The 16669-nt window shown below is 39.0% G+C and overlaps 1 pseudogene across 1 annotated transcript; it reads right to left on the bottom strand.

Annotated features, from left to right (window-relative positions):
* Positions 1-10541: 10541 nt before the first annotated feature.
* Positions 10542-12312, bottom strand: LOC103274671 (annotated as a pseudogene). The gene has a single exon (XR_505268.2). The product of XR_505268.2 is annotated as an apoptosis-inducing factor 1, mitochondrial pseudogene (transcript).
* Positions 12313-16669: the final 4357 nt, after the last annotated feature.

Raw genomic sequence — 16669 nt, 5'->3', positions numbered from 1 at the left:
TTTTAACAAGTGTGCATATCTTTCTTTAAGAGGAACATATTGATGAACTTGAAAATATGATAAATTAAATATAAATAAAGATAATGAAAGACCAATGTGTTTTCTGGGTGATTAATTAAATAAATTTTTATAAAAATCAGAACACATTTTATTTTTTTGTATCCAAGTAGGTTAATTGGGGCATATTTTGGAGGTAATTAAGCAGTGGTAAAACTCATAGGGACATATGTATAAGAATGTTCTTGCTGCACTGTAGAGGAAGAAAAACTAGAAACAGTGAGAGGCTGTCATTGGGAAATGGTTGAATATGTGTCATCACATGCATGCTATAAAATATGATGCAGCAATTAAAAAGTAGGCTTCACTGCTGTCCACTTAGTTGGAGAGATGTCTATGAGGTCCTGCTAAGTGGGGAAAGAAACATGTGGAGAAGATTATATAATAAAAACAATAAACAAAAACACTGTGTGACTATATATAATTGTGTATGATTATATCATTAACATGGGTTACCTGTAAGTGAGAGGAAGGAAGAGGAAGTTTGAGGGAAGATAGGAGAAGAGATAGGAAAGGAAAACAAGCCTCCTTTCTTATAGAAAACTCGGACAAGTGTTTGCATAAAACTCTGTGAATGGATAGAACAAGAAGCAAGAAGGAGACATGCCACCCAAACATAGTGGGAGGAGCCCAGTTCAGAACGGCCCCCAAGCAATCCCCTTAGTCACGCTGTTAAAAGTTACCTGTAGTAGAGACTGGTATTAGATTCCACTTTCTGTCTTTTATACTTAGTTGTATATAAGATAACATAGTAGAGACAGCATAAAGTTCTCATTTAAAATAAACAAAAATAAAATTCTATAGGCTGGGCATGGAGATTCATGACTGTAATCCCAGCAGTTTGGGAGGTCAAGGTGAGAGGATTGCTTGAATTCAAGAGTTCAAGACTATCCTGGGCAACATGATGAGACCTCATCTCTACAAAAAAAAAAAAAATATATATATATATATATATATATATATATATATATTAGCCAGCTTTGATGGCACCCACCTGTAGTCCCAGCTACTCAGGAGGCTGGGGTTGAAGGATCACCTGAGCCCAGGAGTTTGAGTCTACAGTGAGCCATGATTGTGCCACTGCACTCCAGAGTGGATGACAGAGTGAGACCCTGTTTCAAAAAACAAAATAAAGTCCTAAATGTACTAATGCAAGAACAGAAAAAAAAAAACACCACATGTTCTCTCTTATAAGTGGGAGCTAAACTATGGATCTGCAAAAGCATAGAGAATGGTATAATGGACATTAGTGACTTAGAAGGGGCTGGGTGGGAAGGAGTGAATGATCAAAAAATCACCTTTTGGGTACAATGTGCACGGGTGGGAGATGGTGGGTACCCTTAAAGCCCTGACTTCTTCACCACTATACAATGTATCCATTTAACCAAAAACCATTTGTACTCCCTAAAGCTATTGGAATAAAAGAGAATATAAAAGAAAGTTAGGATAATAAATGAATACATAAATATAAAATAAAACCTTATAAGATGAAATTAGGTTAACCAAACAATAACATTTCAGAAATATCAAACCAATTTTACCTACCATTTTTAAATGGAGCAGATGAGACGACCTCATTTTCCCTTAAATTACATTAGAAAATATGGTCAGAGCACACAACATAGCATTTAAGGTTTGTGTGACTTGGCCTTGATCCTAATTGCCTTCACTGACTTGGCTAAGTAGTTATTGTGCATATACATAACTTGAAGGACTTGAAGGTGTGTATATCAGCAAATTTTCTTTGTATATGATACGGATTTACCTAAATTAGAAGCTATCTGTATGTGACTTTCTGTGGGATTAGTCATATTTCTCTGATTTACCATTCCAGCCATTCTCTTTTTCCTGGCTAGAATTTCCTTCATGTAAAAAAGTATGTTTAATTTTGTAAAAAACAAAAAAAAACAAGAAAAAAACCCACCAAAGTCTCTTGCAAAGTGGCTGCACCATTTTGCATTCCCAACAGTAATGAGAGTTCCTGTTGCTCCACATCCTCACCAGCACTTGATGTTGTCAGTGTTCTGGATTAGGGTCATTCTAATATATGTGTGGTGGTATCTTGTTGTTGCTTTAATTTGCAGTTCCCTGATGGCATATGATGGAGAATGTCTTTCCATATGCTTACATATAATTTGTATACAAGGCCTGACAATTAAGTCCGGGAACTCATCCTAGAAAAAGTGCTACATCCCTCACTGCTGAATATCACTATGGTCACCTTTGAAGTACTCCCCTTGGGGAGCTACGCACCCATGCCAGCACCTAGTCTACTTGTCAAAGCAATCTTGGAACTCTTTCTGGAATGCCATCAGAGTTTTCATCAAGAGAATGTTGGAGTTTGAATTGGAACAACAAACAAACATTAAATTTCTTGTTACACCTGGCAAAAATGGAAGTAAAATCAGGGGCATGTTAGTCCAGGTTTATGGGGATAATGCCATGAAGAAAATGGCAGTGTACAAATGGATTAAATGTTTTTCTTAGGGGAGAGAATGCGTCACTGATGAAGAGAGGTCAGGATGGCCAGTACCACGCAGAACTGACAAAAACATTGAAAAAATTTGTCAAATTGTGTGTCAAAAATTTGTCAAAATGGTTGGCTGGCTGTGAGGAACATAGCAGACCAAATAAACATCAATAGAGAAACAGGAAAATTTTAACAGAAAAAATCTTGGCATGAGAATGGTGTGTGCAAAATGGTCTTGAGGGAGCTCTTGTATTATGACAATGCACCAGCTCACATAGCACTGGCTGTGAGGGAGAACAAATAACTGTATTTGAACACCCTCCCTACTCACCCGACAGCTCTGATAGCCATTTCAGAAAAAGAGTTCCAAAATTGCTTTGACAGGTGAACTAGGCCCTGGCATCAGTGCATAACTTCTCAAGGAGAGTACTTCGAAGGTGACCATAGTGATATTCAGCAATGAGGGATGTAGCACTTTTTCTAGGATGAGTTCATGAACTTAATTGTCAGAGCGCATATCTTCTTTGGTTAGACATCTGCTCAGGAAGACCCTGTTTTCAATTGAGGTGTTTGTTTTCTTAATGTTGAATTTTAGGAGTTCTTTGTATATTTTGGATAATAGTCCTTTATCAGATGTGTCTTTTGCAAGTATCTTTTCCCAGTCTGTAGTTTGTTTTCTCATTCTCTTGACACTGTCTTTAGCAAAACAGAAATTTTCCATTTTTAATAAAGTCCAGCTAATCAATTATTTCTTTAATGGATCATGTTTTTGGTGCTGCATCTAAAAAAAAAATCGTTGCTAGAAACCAAGATTATCTAGGTCTTCTCCAATGCTATCCTCTAGGAGTTTTATAGGTTTGCATTTTACATTTAGGCTAATTCTTCTTTGTCGTCTTTTTTTTTTCTCTTAGTTTTTGTGAAGAGCGTAAAGTCTGTGTCTAGATTCTTTTTTTTTTTTTTTTTTGCATACAGATATCCAGTTGTTCCAGGACCATTTGCTGAAAGACTGTCTTTCTTTCATTGTATTACCTTTGCTCCTTTGTCAAAGATCATTTGACTGTTTTTATGTGGTTCTACTTCTGGTCCCTCTCTTCTTTTCCATCGACTTATTTGTCTATTCCTTTACTAACAACACACTCTCATGATTACTGTAGCTTTATAGTTAAGTCTTGAAGTCAGGTAGTGTAAGTCTTCCAACTTTGTTCTTCTTCAATATTGAGTTGAATATTCTGGGTTTTTTGCCTTGCCATATATACTTTAGAGTCTGTTGAAATTTATAATATAATTTGGCAGCCTTTTTATTTGGAGTGTGTTGATCTATAGATGAAGTTAGGAAGAACTGACATCTTGACTATAATGAGTCTTCCTATTCACGAACATGAAATATCTCTCCATTTATTTAGTTCTTCTTTGATTATTTTTATCAGAGTTTTATAATTATCCTCATATGGATCTTGTACATATTTTTTAGATTCACATCTATAAATTTCATTTTATGCGTGTTAATATAAGTGGTAATGTGTTTTATCTCTAATTCCATTTGTTCATTGCTGACATTGAGTAAAGTGATTAACCTTGCATCTTGCAAACTTGTTATATTTTCTTACTAGCTCCAGGAGAGTTTGTTTGTTTGTTTATTCATTTTTTTTTTTTTGAGTTGGAGTCTCACTCTGTCGCCCAGGTTGGAGTGCAGTGGCATGCTCACAGCCACCCCAGTGTCGACCTGCTGGGCTCCGGTGATCCTTCTGCCTCGGCCTTCAAATTAGCCAGAACTACAGGCGCAAGCTACCATGCCCAGCTAATTTTTTTGATTTATTGTAGAGATGAGGTCTTGCCAAGTTAACCAGGTTGTTCTCGCACCTGTGGGCTCAGGCAGTTCTCTCACCTAGGCCTCACAAAGTGCTGGGATTACAGGCTTGAGCCACCGCGCCTGACCTCTTTGTTTATTCTTTCAAATTTTCTATATATGTCATCACAATATCTCCAAACAAAGACAGATTGCAAACAAAGACAGTTTTATTTCTTCCTTCACAATCTATATACCTTTTATTTCCTTTTCTCATTCTATTGTATTAGCCAGAACTTTCAGTACAATGTTGAAAAAAGCAGTGTCCCTGATTTTAATGAGAAAGCTTCAAGTTTCTCACCATTAAATATAATGTTAACTGTATGGTTTTCTGTAGATTTTAAAATATCAATTTGGAAAATTTCTGTCTATTCCTAGTTTACTGAGGGTTTTTATCATGAATGAATTTTGGATTCTGTCAAATGCTTTTTCTACATCTATTGATAATATCATATGATTTTTCTTTTTTAGCTTGTTGATGGGATGGATTACATTAATTGATTTTCAAATATTGAACCAGCTTTGCATACTTGGAATGAATCCTACTTGGTCATGGTGTATAGTTATTTTTATACATTGTTGGATTCTATCCTGTCACTCTTCTTCTGTTTTCTGGAAGAGATTGTAGATAATTTCCTCCTTAAATGTTTAGTAGAATTCACCAGTGAATGCATCTGGGCCTGTGGCTTTCTGTTTTGGAAGGTTAATTATTGATCTTTAATTATAGATATAGTGTTCTTCACATTGTCTATCTCTTCTTGTATAAATTTTAGCAGATTGTGTCTTTCAAGAAATTGGTCCATTTCATCTGAGTTATCATATTTGTGGGTACAGTGTGTACATAATATTCCTTTGTTATCTTTTTTTTTTGAGTTGGAATCTCACTCTGTCGCCTAGACTGGAGTGCAGTGGCCGCTCCCAGCCACCGCAGCCTGACCTACTGGGCTCCGGCGATCCTTCCGCCTCAGCCTTCCAAGTAGCTGGAACTACAGGTTCGCACTACCACGCCTGACTAATTTTTTGATTTATTGTAGAGATGAGGTCTCGCCAAGTTGCCCAGGCGGGTCTCGAACCGGCGGGCTCAAGCAATCCACTCACCTCAGCCTCCCAAAGGCATGGGATTACAGGCTGAGCCACCGAGCCCGGCCCTTTGTTTTCATTTTAATGTCCTTGGGATCTGTAGTGATATCCTCCTCTATTTCATTTCTAATATTAGTAATTTGTATCTCCTCTTTTTTTTTCTTGGTTAAGGGTTTATCAATTTTTCTGAACTTTTCAAAGAACCAACTTTTGGTTTTGTTGGTTTTCTTTATTGATTTTTTTATTTTCAACTTTATTGATTTCTGCCCTAATTTTTATTATTGCTATTCTTCTGCTTTGGAGGGTTTAATTTACTCTTTCCTTTCTAGTTTCCCAAGTGGATTAATGATTTTAGCTCTTTTTCTAATATATGCATTCAATGCTATAAATTTGTAAGCACTGTTTTCATTGCATCCCACAAATTTTTAGTTATATTTTCATTTTCAATTACTTCAAAGTATTTTTAAATTTCTCTAGAGATTTCTTCTTTGACCCATGTGTTATTTAGAAATGTGTTGCTTAATTTCCAATTATTTGGGGATTTTCCAGCGACATCCCTGTTATTGATTTCTAGTTTAATTCTACTGTATTCCAAAAGCAGACATAGTATGATTTCCATCCTTTCAAATTTGTGAAGGTATGTTTTATGGTTTACAGTGTGGACTATCTTGGTGAATGTTCCATGTAAGCTTGAGAAGAATGTGTAATCAGTTGTCATTGGTTAAGATAGTCTATAGAAGTCAATTATATCCAGCTGATTTAAGATACTGTTTGATTCAGCTGTGTTCTTACTAATTTCCTTCCTGCTAGATCTGTCCATTTCTGATAAAAAGGTGTTAAAGTTTCCAACTTTGCTGGAATCATCTATTTCTCCTTGAAGTTCTATCAGTTTTTACCGCATAGATTTTGACACTATACTCATTTAGCATTGCTATGTCGTCTTGGAGTATTAACCCCTTTATCATTATGTAATGTCCCTCTCTAATCCTGATATCCTTTCCTTGCTCTGATGTCTGCTCTGTCTGAAATTAATATAAGTATTCCCTTTCATTTGATTAGTGTTGACATGGTATATCTTTCCCCTATTCATTACTTTTAATGTATACGTGCTTTTATTTTTAAAATGAGCTTTAAAATTTTTTATTAATAAATAATATTTGTACATGTTTATAGGGCATATGTGACATTTTGTTACATGCATAGAATATGTAATAATCATCTGAGGGTATTGAAGACATTTACCACCTCAAGCATTTATCATTTCTCTGTGTTGAGAACATTACAAGTCCTCCCTTCTTGCTGTTTTGAAATATACAATACATTGTTGTTAACTTTAGTCACCCTACTCTGCTATTGAACATTAGAACTTATTTCTTATATCTAACTGCATATTTGTACCAATTAACCAACTTCTCTTCACCTCACCCACCCAACTCACACACTCTTCCCAGTTTCTTATAACACCATCCTATTCTTTACTTCCATGAGAACAACTTTTTTTAGATCTCACATATGAACGAGAACATGCGATAGTTGTCTATCTCTGCCGGGCTTATTTCACTTAACCTAATGACCTCCAGTTTCATCCATGCTGCTACAAATGACAGGATTTCATTGTTTTTTATAGCTAAATATATATACACCATATTTTCACTATTAGTTCATCTACTGATGAACACAGGTTGATTCTATAACTTTCTATTATGAATAGTGCTGCAATAAATATAAGGGTACAGAAATCCCTTTGATATAATGATTTCTTCCCATTGGATAAGTACCCCATAGTGACATGGCTGGATCTCTGTCTTAAGCTCTTTGAGAAATCACCATTCTGTTTTCCATAATGGCTGTGCTAATTTGCATTTATACTCACAGTATACAAGAGTTCCCTTTTCTTCTCATCCTTGCCAGCATCTGTTATTTTTTGTCTTTTTATTAATAGTCATTCTAGCTAGGGTAAAATGATATCTCATTATGGTTTCTATTTGAACTTCCCTGATGCTTAGTGATGTTGAAATTTTTTTCATATACCTGTTGGCCATAGAGTCAAAAATCAACAAAATACTAGCTAACCAAATCCATAGCACATCAGAAAGATAAAACATCATCATCAAGTGTGGTTTATATTAATTCTTCTTTTGAGAATTGTTGATTTGTGTTCTTTGTTCACTTTTTAATGGCATTATTATTGTTATTGCTGTTGAGTTGCTTGAGTTCCTTGCATATTCTAGCTATTAGTCTCTTCTCAAATGAACAGTTTGCAAAGATTTTCTCCCATTCTGCAAGCTGTTGGTTCACTCTGTTAATTGTTTCCTTTACTGTGCAGAAGCTTTTTAGTTCAATATCGGCCCATTTGTCTATTTTTGTGTTTCTTGCCTGCACTTTTGAAGTCTTAGCCATGAAATCTTTGCCTAGATCAATGTCCTAGAGTATCTCCTGTATGTTTTTTCTGAGTAGTATGTAATTTCAGGTCTTACATTTGGGTCTTTGATTCATTTTAAGTTGATTTTTGTATAGGGGGGGAGAGTGGAATCTAGCTTCATTCTTCTGCATGTGGATACCCAGATTTCCCAGAACAATTTATAGAAGAGGGTATCCTTTTCCTCATGCATGTTCTCAACACTTTTGTCTAAAATCAGTTGGCTACAAAGACATAGATTTATTTCTAGGTTTTTTGATCTGTACAGTTTGTCTATGTGTTTGGTTTTTTGTTTGTTTTTTGAATTGGAGTCTCACTCCATCGCTCGGGGTGGGGTGCAGTGGCACATTCAAGGCCACCCCAGTGTTGACCTGCTGGGCTCCGGCAATGCTTCCACCTTGGCCTTCCAAGTAGCCAGAACTACAGACGCACACTACCACGTCCGGCTAATTTTTTTATTACAGAGATGAGGTCTCTCCAAACTGCCCAGGCTGGTCTCAAACCCACGGGCTCAGGTAATCCACTCGCCTCAGCCTCCCAAAGGGATTACAGGCTGAGCCACCGAGCCCAGCTGTGTTTGTTTTCATAACAACACTATCTTGTTTGAGTTTAATATAGCCTTAATATATTATAAAGTCAAGAAGAGTGACGCCTCCAGCATTTTTCTTTTTGCTCAGGCCTGCTTTGTCTCTTTTTTTGTGGACTTTTAAATTGTTTCTTCTATTTTTGTGAAAAATATAATTGTATTTTGATTGAAATGGAATTGAATCTGTAGATTGCTTTGGATAGTATGATCATTTTGACAATATTAGTTTTTTGGATCCAGGACCATGGGAAATCTTTCCATTTGCTTGTGCCCTCTTCAGTTTCCTCCATCAGTGTTTTATAGTTTTCCTCCTAGAAATCTTTTACCTCCTTGGTTAAATTTACTCCTAGGAAATTTTTTTTCTGTAGCTTTGTAAATAGGATTGCCTTCTTAATTTCTTTTTCAGCTAGTTTATTATTGGTTTATAAAAAATACTACTAATATGGCCAAGCATGGTGACTAATGCCTGTAATTCCAGCATGTTGGGAGGCCAAGGAGGAAGAATTGCTTGAGATCTGAAGTTTGAGACCAGCGTGGTCAACATAGAGAGAACTCATAACCTCAGAAATTAAAAATAAGTAAATAAGTATATACACAAATAAATAAATAAATAGGCATGATGGCATGCACCTGTTGTCCTAGGAGGCTGAGAACTCAGGAGGCAGAGGCAGGAGGATCACTTGAGTTCAAGAGTTCAAGGCTGCAGTGAGCTAAGGTCATGCCACTACACTCTTGCCTGGTATGGCAGAGTAAAACCCTGTCTGGAGAGAGAAAGAGAGAGAGAGAGAGAGAGAGAGAGAGAGAGAGAGAGAGAAACAGAGAGAGAGAGAAAGAGAAAGAAAGAAAGAAAGAAAGAAAGAAAGAAAGAAAGAAAGAAAGAAAGAAAGAAAGAAAGAAAGAAAGAAAGAGAAAGAAAGAAAGAAAGAAAGAAAGAGAAAGAAAGAAAGGAGGGAAAGAGGGAGGGAGGGAGGGAGGGAGGGAAGGAAGGAAATGCTGTTACAGATTTTTGTATGTTGAATTTGTATCCTGCAACTTTACTGAATTTGTTTATTCAACTGTGTTGAATAAAGTGGCAAATATGGACATCCTTGTCTTGTTCCAGTTCTTAGAGGGAAGACTTTCAGTTTTTCTCTAGTCAGCATGAAGTTAGCTGTGGATTTGTCATATATCACCTTTATTATGTGGAGATAAGTTCCTTCTATGCCTAGTTTGTTGATTTTTATCATGATGGGATGTTGTATTTTATCAAATGTGTTTTCTGCACCTATGGAGATGATTATATGGTTTTTGTCTTTCATTCTGTTGATGTGATGTATCATTGCTTATTGATTTGCATATGTTGAGCCAATTTTGCACCCCTGGGATAAATCACACTTGATGTGCTTTTTGATGTGCTTTTTGATGTGCTGGGGATTTGGTTTGCTAGTATTTTATTGATAATTTTGAGTCTATGTTCATCAGGAGTATTAGCCTGTAATTCTCTTTTCTTGTGTCCATATCTAGTTTTGGTTAAAGATGCTCCATAGTACGATCCCCATGACCACTTTGTCCCTGAAGTAGGTATCAGGTTACTGCTGGCCTCATAGAATGAGATAGGGAGAATTTCTTTCGCTTCAATTTTTTGGAATAATTTGAGGAGAATCGATGTTATGTTTTCTTTTAAAGTTTGGTAGAGTTTAGCAGTGAAGCCACTGGTCTCAGGTTTTTCTTTGTTGGGAAGCTTTTTAATTAATGATTGCTTATTATTGGTCTGTTTAGGTTTCTTCCTGATTCTATCTTGGTGGGTTGTACATATCCAGAAATTTATCCATTTTCTCTAGGTTTTCAAGTTTGTTAGCATATAGTTATTCATAATAGTCTCTGATGATCCTTTTTCTTTTCTTTTTCTTTTTTTTAGAAGAATCAAATTTTATTTCATGATGTGAACATTAAAAATTTGCCTACATCAATGAAAATATTCACAAAAGACTTGATCATTCACACTCATACACACAAAGTTTGCTAAATAAAAAAAAAATGCTCCTTGACCCTATCCAATCCCTATCAGGGAGGGTGAAGTGCTTGCCTATTCCACTGCAGGGCTTCAGTCTTCCTGGATCTTGAACAGTTTGGCTACTTCATTGAGATCTTCATGTTGCTCACCATCCTTAATGATCTTCCTTGCTATTGGCATTTCGTTAAAGATGTTCCATAGTACAATCCCCACGACCACTTTGTCCCTGAGGTAGAAAATGATGCCTTTACCATAGTCCTCCCCTTGGACAGGAGCCTTTGGAACTGCAGGAGTGCTGGGAGGAATAGTAATTTCTGAGACCTTGGGCTCTGTCTCACTCTCTGATGAGATACCAGTCCCTGACTGTGCAGATTTTGGGTAGTCTTGTGCAGTTGCTTTTGCAAAAACACCAACTGTGGGCAAACTATTGTCCACAAGACCAATAGCTTCATAGCCAACATTGGGGCCCAAATCGCTCCAGAACATGGACTGATGCCAGTACAACTTCACAACTCCAAGTTTTCCCCAGCCAATCTTCCGCTTACAACAGCATGATCATGGTGTTCTACTCGCCTCTTTCCCAACTTTATATCATAGAAACACTCAGCATCCCTGCCCCCCAGATGTTGGAGTGTGCTTGGAGTTCTGCATTTACCCAGAAGCCACCAAAATCTGAGTCTATCTCCAGCCCACCAGTCTTAACCAACTCAGCATTAGCCTCTAGGCCCACAGCTGCCACTATGTGGTCCGTTTCTACCTTACTGCAGTCTTTCAACTTGATGAATAACTTGCTACCGCTGACTCCAACTGATTGCACAATAGCATTAGGCATCACCTTAACCCCTTCTCATCAGATTTTTTCCATGGTTCAGTTGCTGAGGTATTCGGGGAGGATCTTTCCTATATTTCCTTTCTCAGGGAAGAGCTGAATCACTTCTGTGCCCATGGCTCGAGCCTTTCTGCCAAGAGAACAGGCCAGTTCACTACCGAGGAAGCCCCCACCAATAATCGTAATATTCTGAAGTCTCCAATCTTTCTGAAAAGTGTTGTGCTACTCTTCACCTCTGCTCCAGCCCTATCAATGGCAGGCAGACTTCTTGGAGTACCTCCTGTTGCAGTCAAGCTCTTTTCATAGGTAATTTGAGAACCATAACTAAGTTTCACCATGTTGCCTCTCACACCCAGCTGTAATACCTTCTTCCCAGTGAGGACAGCCACAGCACCATTCTCAGTGTGAGGCAGGTCCTGAGCAGAGACATAGAAGGATGGTGGCTGTAAGTAGATGCTTCTCTCTTTTCCATTCCACTGTTTGAATCGCAGTGTCTTTGTGACATTGGGATCATCTGAAAACCACAGTTCTTTTGAAAGAGGAGGTCGCATGTGTGGCAGATATAATCAGTACCCAAGATCTTCAGATATAATCATCCCGAGCTCAGATGGATCTGGCTGCAGCAAAAGTAGCAGTGCCTCCACTGATTAGCAGGAAAGGAATGTGACTTGGTACCTTGACTTGAGGAACTGGCTCTCCTTCTGAAGCAGATGATATCGCCCTTTTCTATTTCTCTTCTGGTGTCAGCCCTAACCCTGACATTCTTTCATTATATCTTTTTTGGTCATCTTTTATAGTCTTGTAGGCATAAGCACTAGCTCCTATTATTGACAAGCCCACAAAAAGGACTAACAGAATTCGATTTTGCCCCCAATGCACCAGAGCTAGCCACTTGTCTTGTCATCTGGAGTTCTAGATGAACATGCAATCGCTGGAGCAAGTTGTCTGGGAGCTGGTTCCTCTGCCTCAGTCTTTGGACGCACACTGTCTGCACCAAGGGCACCAGTTTCTGCTTCAAAGCACCCACCGCAAGGTCTCTACATTGGGACATTTAGGCAACGGCTACTCGGGACTTCCTTCTTCCCTTTCTTCTCATGCACCGACTGACGGATCAAAAACTGATCCTTTTTATTTCTGTGATATTAGTTGTAATGTCTCCCTTTTCATTTGTGATTTGTTTGAGTTTTCTCTCTTCTTGGTATAGCTCGCAGTTTATTAATTTTTTTTTCTTGAGACAGAGTCTCACTCTGTCATTCAGGCTGGAATGCAGTGGCACGTTCATGGCCACCACAGCCTTAACATGGTGGGCTCAGGCGATTCTTCTGCCTCAGCCTTCCAAGTAGCTGGAACTACTGGGTGTGCACCCACCGTGCCTGGGCTAATTTTTCTTGATTTACTGTAGAGATGATGTCTCGCCAAGTTGCCCAGGCAGGTCTCAAAACCCTGGGCTCCGGCAATCCTCTCACCTCCATCTCCCAAAGCGCTGGGATTACAGGTGTGAGCCCCCATGCCTGGCTTGTCAGTTTTGTTTAACCAACTTTCCATTGCATTGTTGCTTTTTATTTTTAGTCTCTATTTTATTTAGTTCTGCTCTGATATTTATTATTTCTTTCCTTCTACTAATTTTTTTTCTAGTTCCTTGAGGTACATTATTAGAATGTTTATTTGAAATATTTTTACTATTTTGATGTAGGCATTTATTACTGTAAATTCTCTTCTAAGCACTGTTTTTGCTGTATCCACAAGTTAGTGGAGGCTGTGGTGAGGCTGTGGTGAGGCTTTGATGGGAATGAGGATGCCAGATGAACCAGTCTTTGGGCCCCAGTGGTGGCAGCAGCGCCCTGACTCTGCTTGTCCTTAGGTTCCCAGGTGTCAGATGCTGGCACCAGTGTTAGTGGGTCCAGGCTGACCAATTCTTGGACCTCCAAGTTGTTTGCTTAAGTGCTAGTAATGGCAATGGTGGACTGGGTAGATGGGCAGGTCCTCGAGGCACTGGGCAGCACAATGTGGGTAATGTCCAACCTTTGGATTCCCAGGAAGCATGCACTGATGTTACTGGTGGCTGTGACAAATAGGATAGGCCCGTTTCCAGGCTCCCAGATGGTGTGTATGGATGGATGTCGTAGGTCATGGTGGCTACAGGCCTCTGGGAAGAATGCACAGATGCCAATGATGGTGGACAAGACAGGGCACTCCCTAGGGCCCCAGATGGCTTGCTTAGGCACTGGGAGTGTGGGCCCAGACTGGGTAGGCCTGTCCTCAGTTCTCCAGGTTGTGTGCGTGGGCACAGGCTGTGGTGAAAAAGGTGGGCCTATCCCAGGCCCCCGGGCAGTATGCTCAGGTAGTCAGCAACAGCAGTGGCAGACGAGGAGAGCCTGTTTCCAGAATGTGTACAAGTGCATTCCTGCTGCTGAGGGAATGGAGTTATTGTTAGTGACAGTGGCTACAGGAAGAGGGCTCTTAGGCTATGGGAAGAGTGCACCTCACGCCCTGGCAATGTGTTGGGAATGGCAACAGCAGACTAGGAGAGCCTGTCCTCAGGGTGCCTGCAAATGTGTGATGGCCTTTCTGCTGGAGGGAGTGGGTTGCTGTCAGTGACAGTGGCCCCAGACAGGTGACTCTCAGGCTCTGGAGAGCACACACTTTGGCCCCCAGTGTTGGTGGCAGCAGTAGCTTCAGGTGAAAGACTCAATCCTCAGGGCACATGCAAGTATGCCACAGTTCTACTACTGGTGGGGCTGCCCTCAGTGGCAGTGGGCAGTCGGCTTTCTTGTTCTGGAGAGTATGTGCTTTGGCTCCCTTTGTCTCAAGGGCAGCCTCTCCAATGCATTGCACTCCCCATTCCCTGGGGTGTAGGACATTGGGTAAAATCGAGTTCTTGGAACCCCATCACATTGCTGGGTCCAGCAGACATTGGCACTCCAAAGATGTGGAGATGCGGGAGCTGTTGAGTCCCAGGCGAAGATGTGTCTGATAAGGGTTGGGCTCTCAAAATGACATGTGCTGCAGCTGCTTGGGTTTGGGGGGGAGGGCGACACACTGTGAGCTTCTCTCTGGAGCGTTATTGCACAGTCTCCAGGCAGCTTCTTATACTGGTTTCAGAGCCTGCAGGGGTCAACGGGCTCTCCCACAGCTAGGACAGCTGGAATCTGCAGTGGGAATGTGGACTGTTTGGAGTCTCTCACTTACCCTTTCCTCACACTAGGAAGCCTCTCTGGCTTTTCTTCTTCGTTCCTATTTTTGTCTCCCACACATTTTCTGCCTTTTGTGATTTTAATTGAGCATTTTGTAAGATTCTGTTTTCTCTTCTTTCTTTGTGTATCACCTATACTTATGTTTTTACTTTTTTAAGTGAGTGGCCTGGAGTTTGCAATATGCACTTGCAAGTAATCCAAATATACTTTCAAGTAACATTATGCCACTTCACAGATAGTGTGAGTACCTTATAACAACAAAATAATCCTAATTCTTTTCTTCCATCCCTCATATAATTTCTGTCATTCATTTCACTTACCTATATATAAGTACATACAAGCATAAATATGTATATAAGTACATAAAATATATACATAAACATACATAATTAAAAACATTGTTGCTATTAATCTGAACAAACTGTTATCTGTTAGATAAATTAAGAATAATAAAAATATTCTGCCTTTATTTTATTTCTTTCTTGATGCTGCTTCTTTCTTTATGTAGATCTGAGCTTATGATCTATATTATTTTCTTTCTCTCTAAACAACTCCTTTCAACATTTTTTTGCAAAGCAGGTCTACTAGTAACACGTTTTTCAATTTTTGTTTGTCTGAGAACATTTTCATTCTTCCTAACTTTTGAAGGATAGTTTCACAATGTACAGAATTCTAGGTTGCAGAGATTTTTGTCTCTCCACACTAAATACTTCCTACCACTCTTTTCTTGCTAGCATAGTTTCTGAGAGAAGTTGGATGCAATTCTTATGTTTTTTTTCTCTATAAGTGAGGTACTTTTTTTCCTCTGACTTTTTTTCCAAATTTTTTCTTTGTCTTTATTTTTGTAGTTTGAAAATGATATGCCAGGGTGTTGTCTTTTTGGCACTTATCCTGCTTGGTGTCCTCTGAGCTTCCTGGATCTGTAGCTTGATATCACATTAATTTAGGGAAATTAATGTTATTTCTTCACATATTGCTTCTGTTCCTTTCTTCTCCTTTTCTGTATTCTTATTATATGTATATTACACCTTTTGTAGTTGTTCCACAGTTTTTGGATATTCTGTTCTGCTTTACTTAGTCCTTTTTCTCTTGGCTTTCCAGTTTTGGAAGTTTGGATTTGTCAGATCCTCAAGCTCAGAGATTCTTTCTTTAGCCATGTCAAGTCCATCAAAGGCATTCTTTATTTCTGTTACAGGGCTTTTTTAATCTCTAGCATTTCTTGTATTATTTCTTAGAATTTCCATCTCTCTGCTTACATTATCCATCTGTTCTTGCATGTTGTCTACTTTATCCACTAAAATCCTTAGAAAATTAATTATAGTTTAAAAAGTTTCTAGTCTGGTAATTCGAAAATTTCTGCCATGCTTGATTCTGGTTCTGGTGCTTCTTCTTTCTCTTCAAACTGTGTTTTTTGCCTTTTGGTTTGTCTTGTAACATTTTATTGAAAAGTAGCAAGATGTACTGGGTAAAAGAAATGATAATGAATAGGCGTTAGTAATGTAATGGTAAGGAGTGGGGATGGGGGAACATTCTACAGTCCTATGATCAGCTCTCAGTCTTTTGGTGAGCCTGTGTCCTGGAGTGTGGACTTCACCAATGCTTCCCGCATTTTCTCCCTCCTTGGGTGGGACAGAATGGCCAGAGGGAAATACTGTCAATATATACCTTCCCCCAGGTTGGTATGGATCTGATAAAAACCTCAGCAGGTTAGGCTCTAATAAAATAGTTTCTCCTGAGGGCAGTAGGTCTTGTTAAGAAGAACAGAATGCTTGCGCATATTTTAAACTAGTTGCTTTTCCCCTCACCTTGACAGAAGACCAATGGGATTTTTCTCTGATCTTCTCTGTGAAAATCTGGTAAGACTCCTGGAGGGGAAACTCAAAAAAGGGTGGCAACCCACCTGTGACTGTCCCCTTGAGTTTTTAATCTTTCAGACTTGTCTTCCACTGAGCCTCCAACAATTCATCAGTTACAGCTCAGATTCTCCTACCCTGGTGCTGGTTCTTGCAGAGTTTTCTGCTTATGGTTTTCTGCTCTGATAAGGTTCTAATTCTCTATCTGCCTGTCTGTCTTTCCAGTTTTGAGGGCAGTGGTTTGTCCTGTGACCTCATTTCTCTGACAGATTTTTTTTTTTTTTGAGTTGGAGTCTCACTCTGTCACCCAGACTGGAGTGCAGTGGCCGCTTTCGGCCACTG

The sequence above is a fragment of the Carlito syrichta genome, unplaced genomic scaffold (assembly GCF_000164805.1).
Source record: "Carlito syrichta isolate Samal-C Ts95f unplaced genomic scaffold, Tarsius_syrichta-2.0.1 Scaffold314850, whole genome shotgun sequence".
Taxonomy (NCBI): Eukaryota; Metazoa; Chordata; class Mammalia; order Primates; family Tarsiidae; genus Carlito; species Carlito syrichta.
This window is presented reverse-complemented; position numbering and strand designations above follow the sequence as displayed.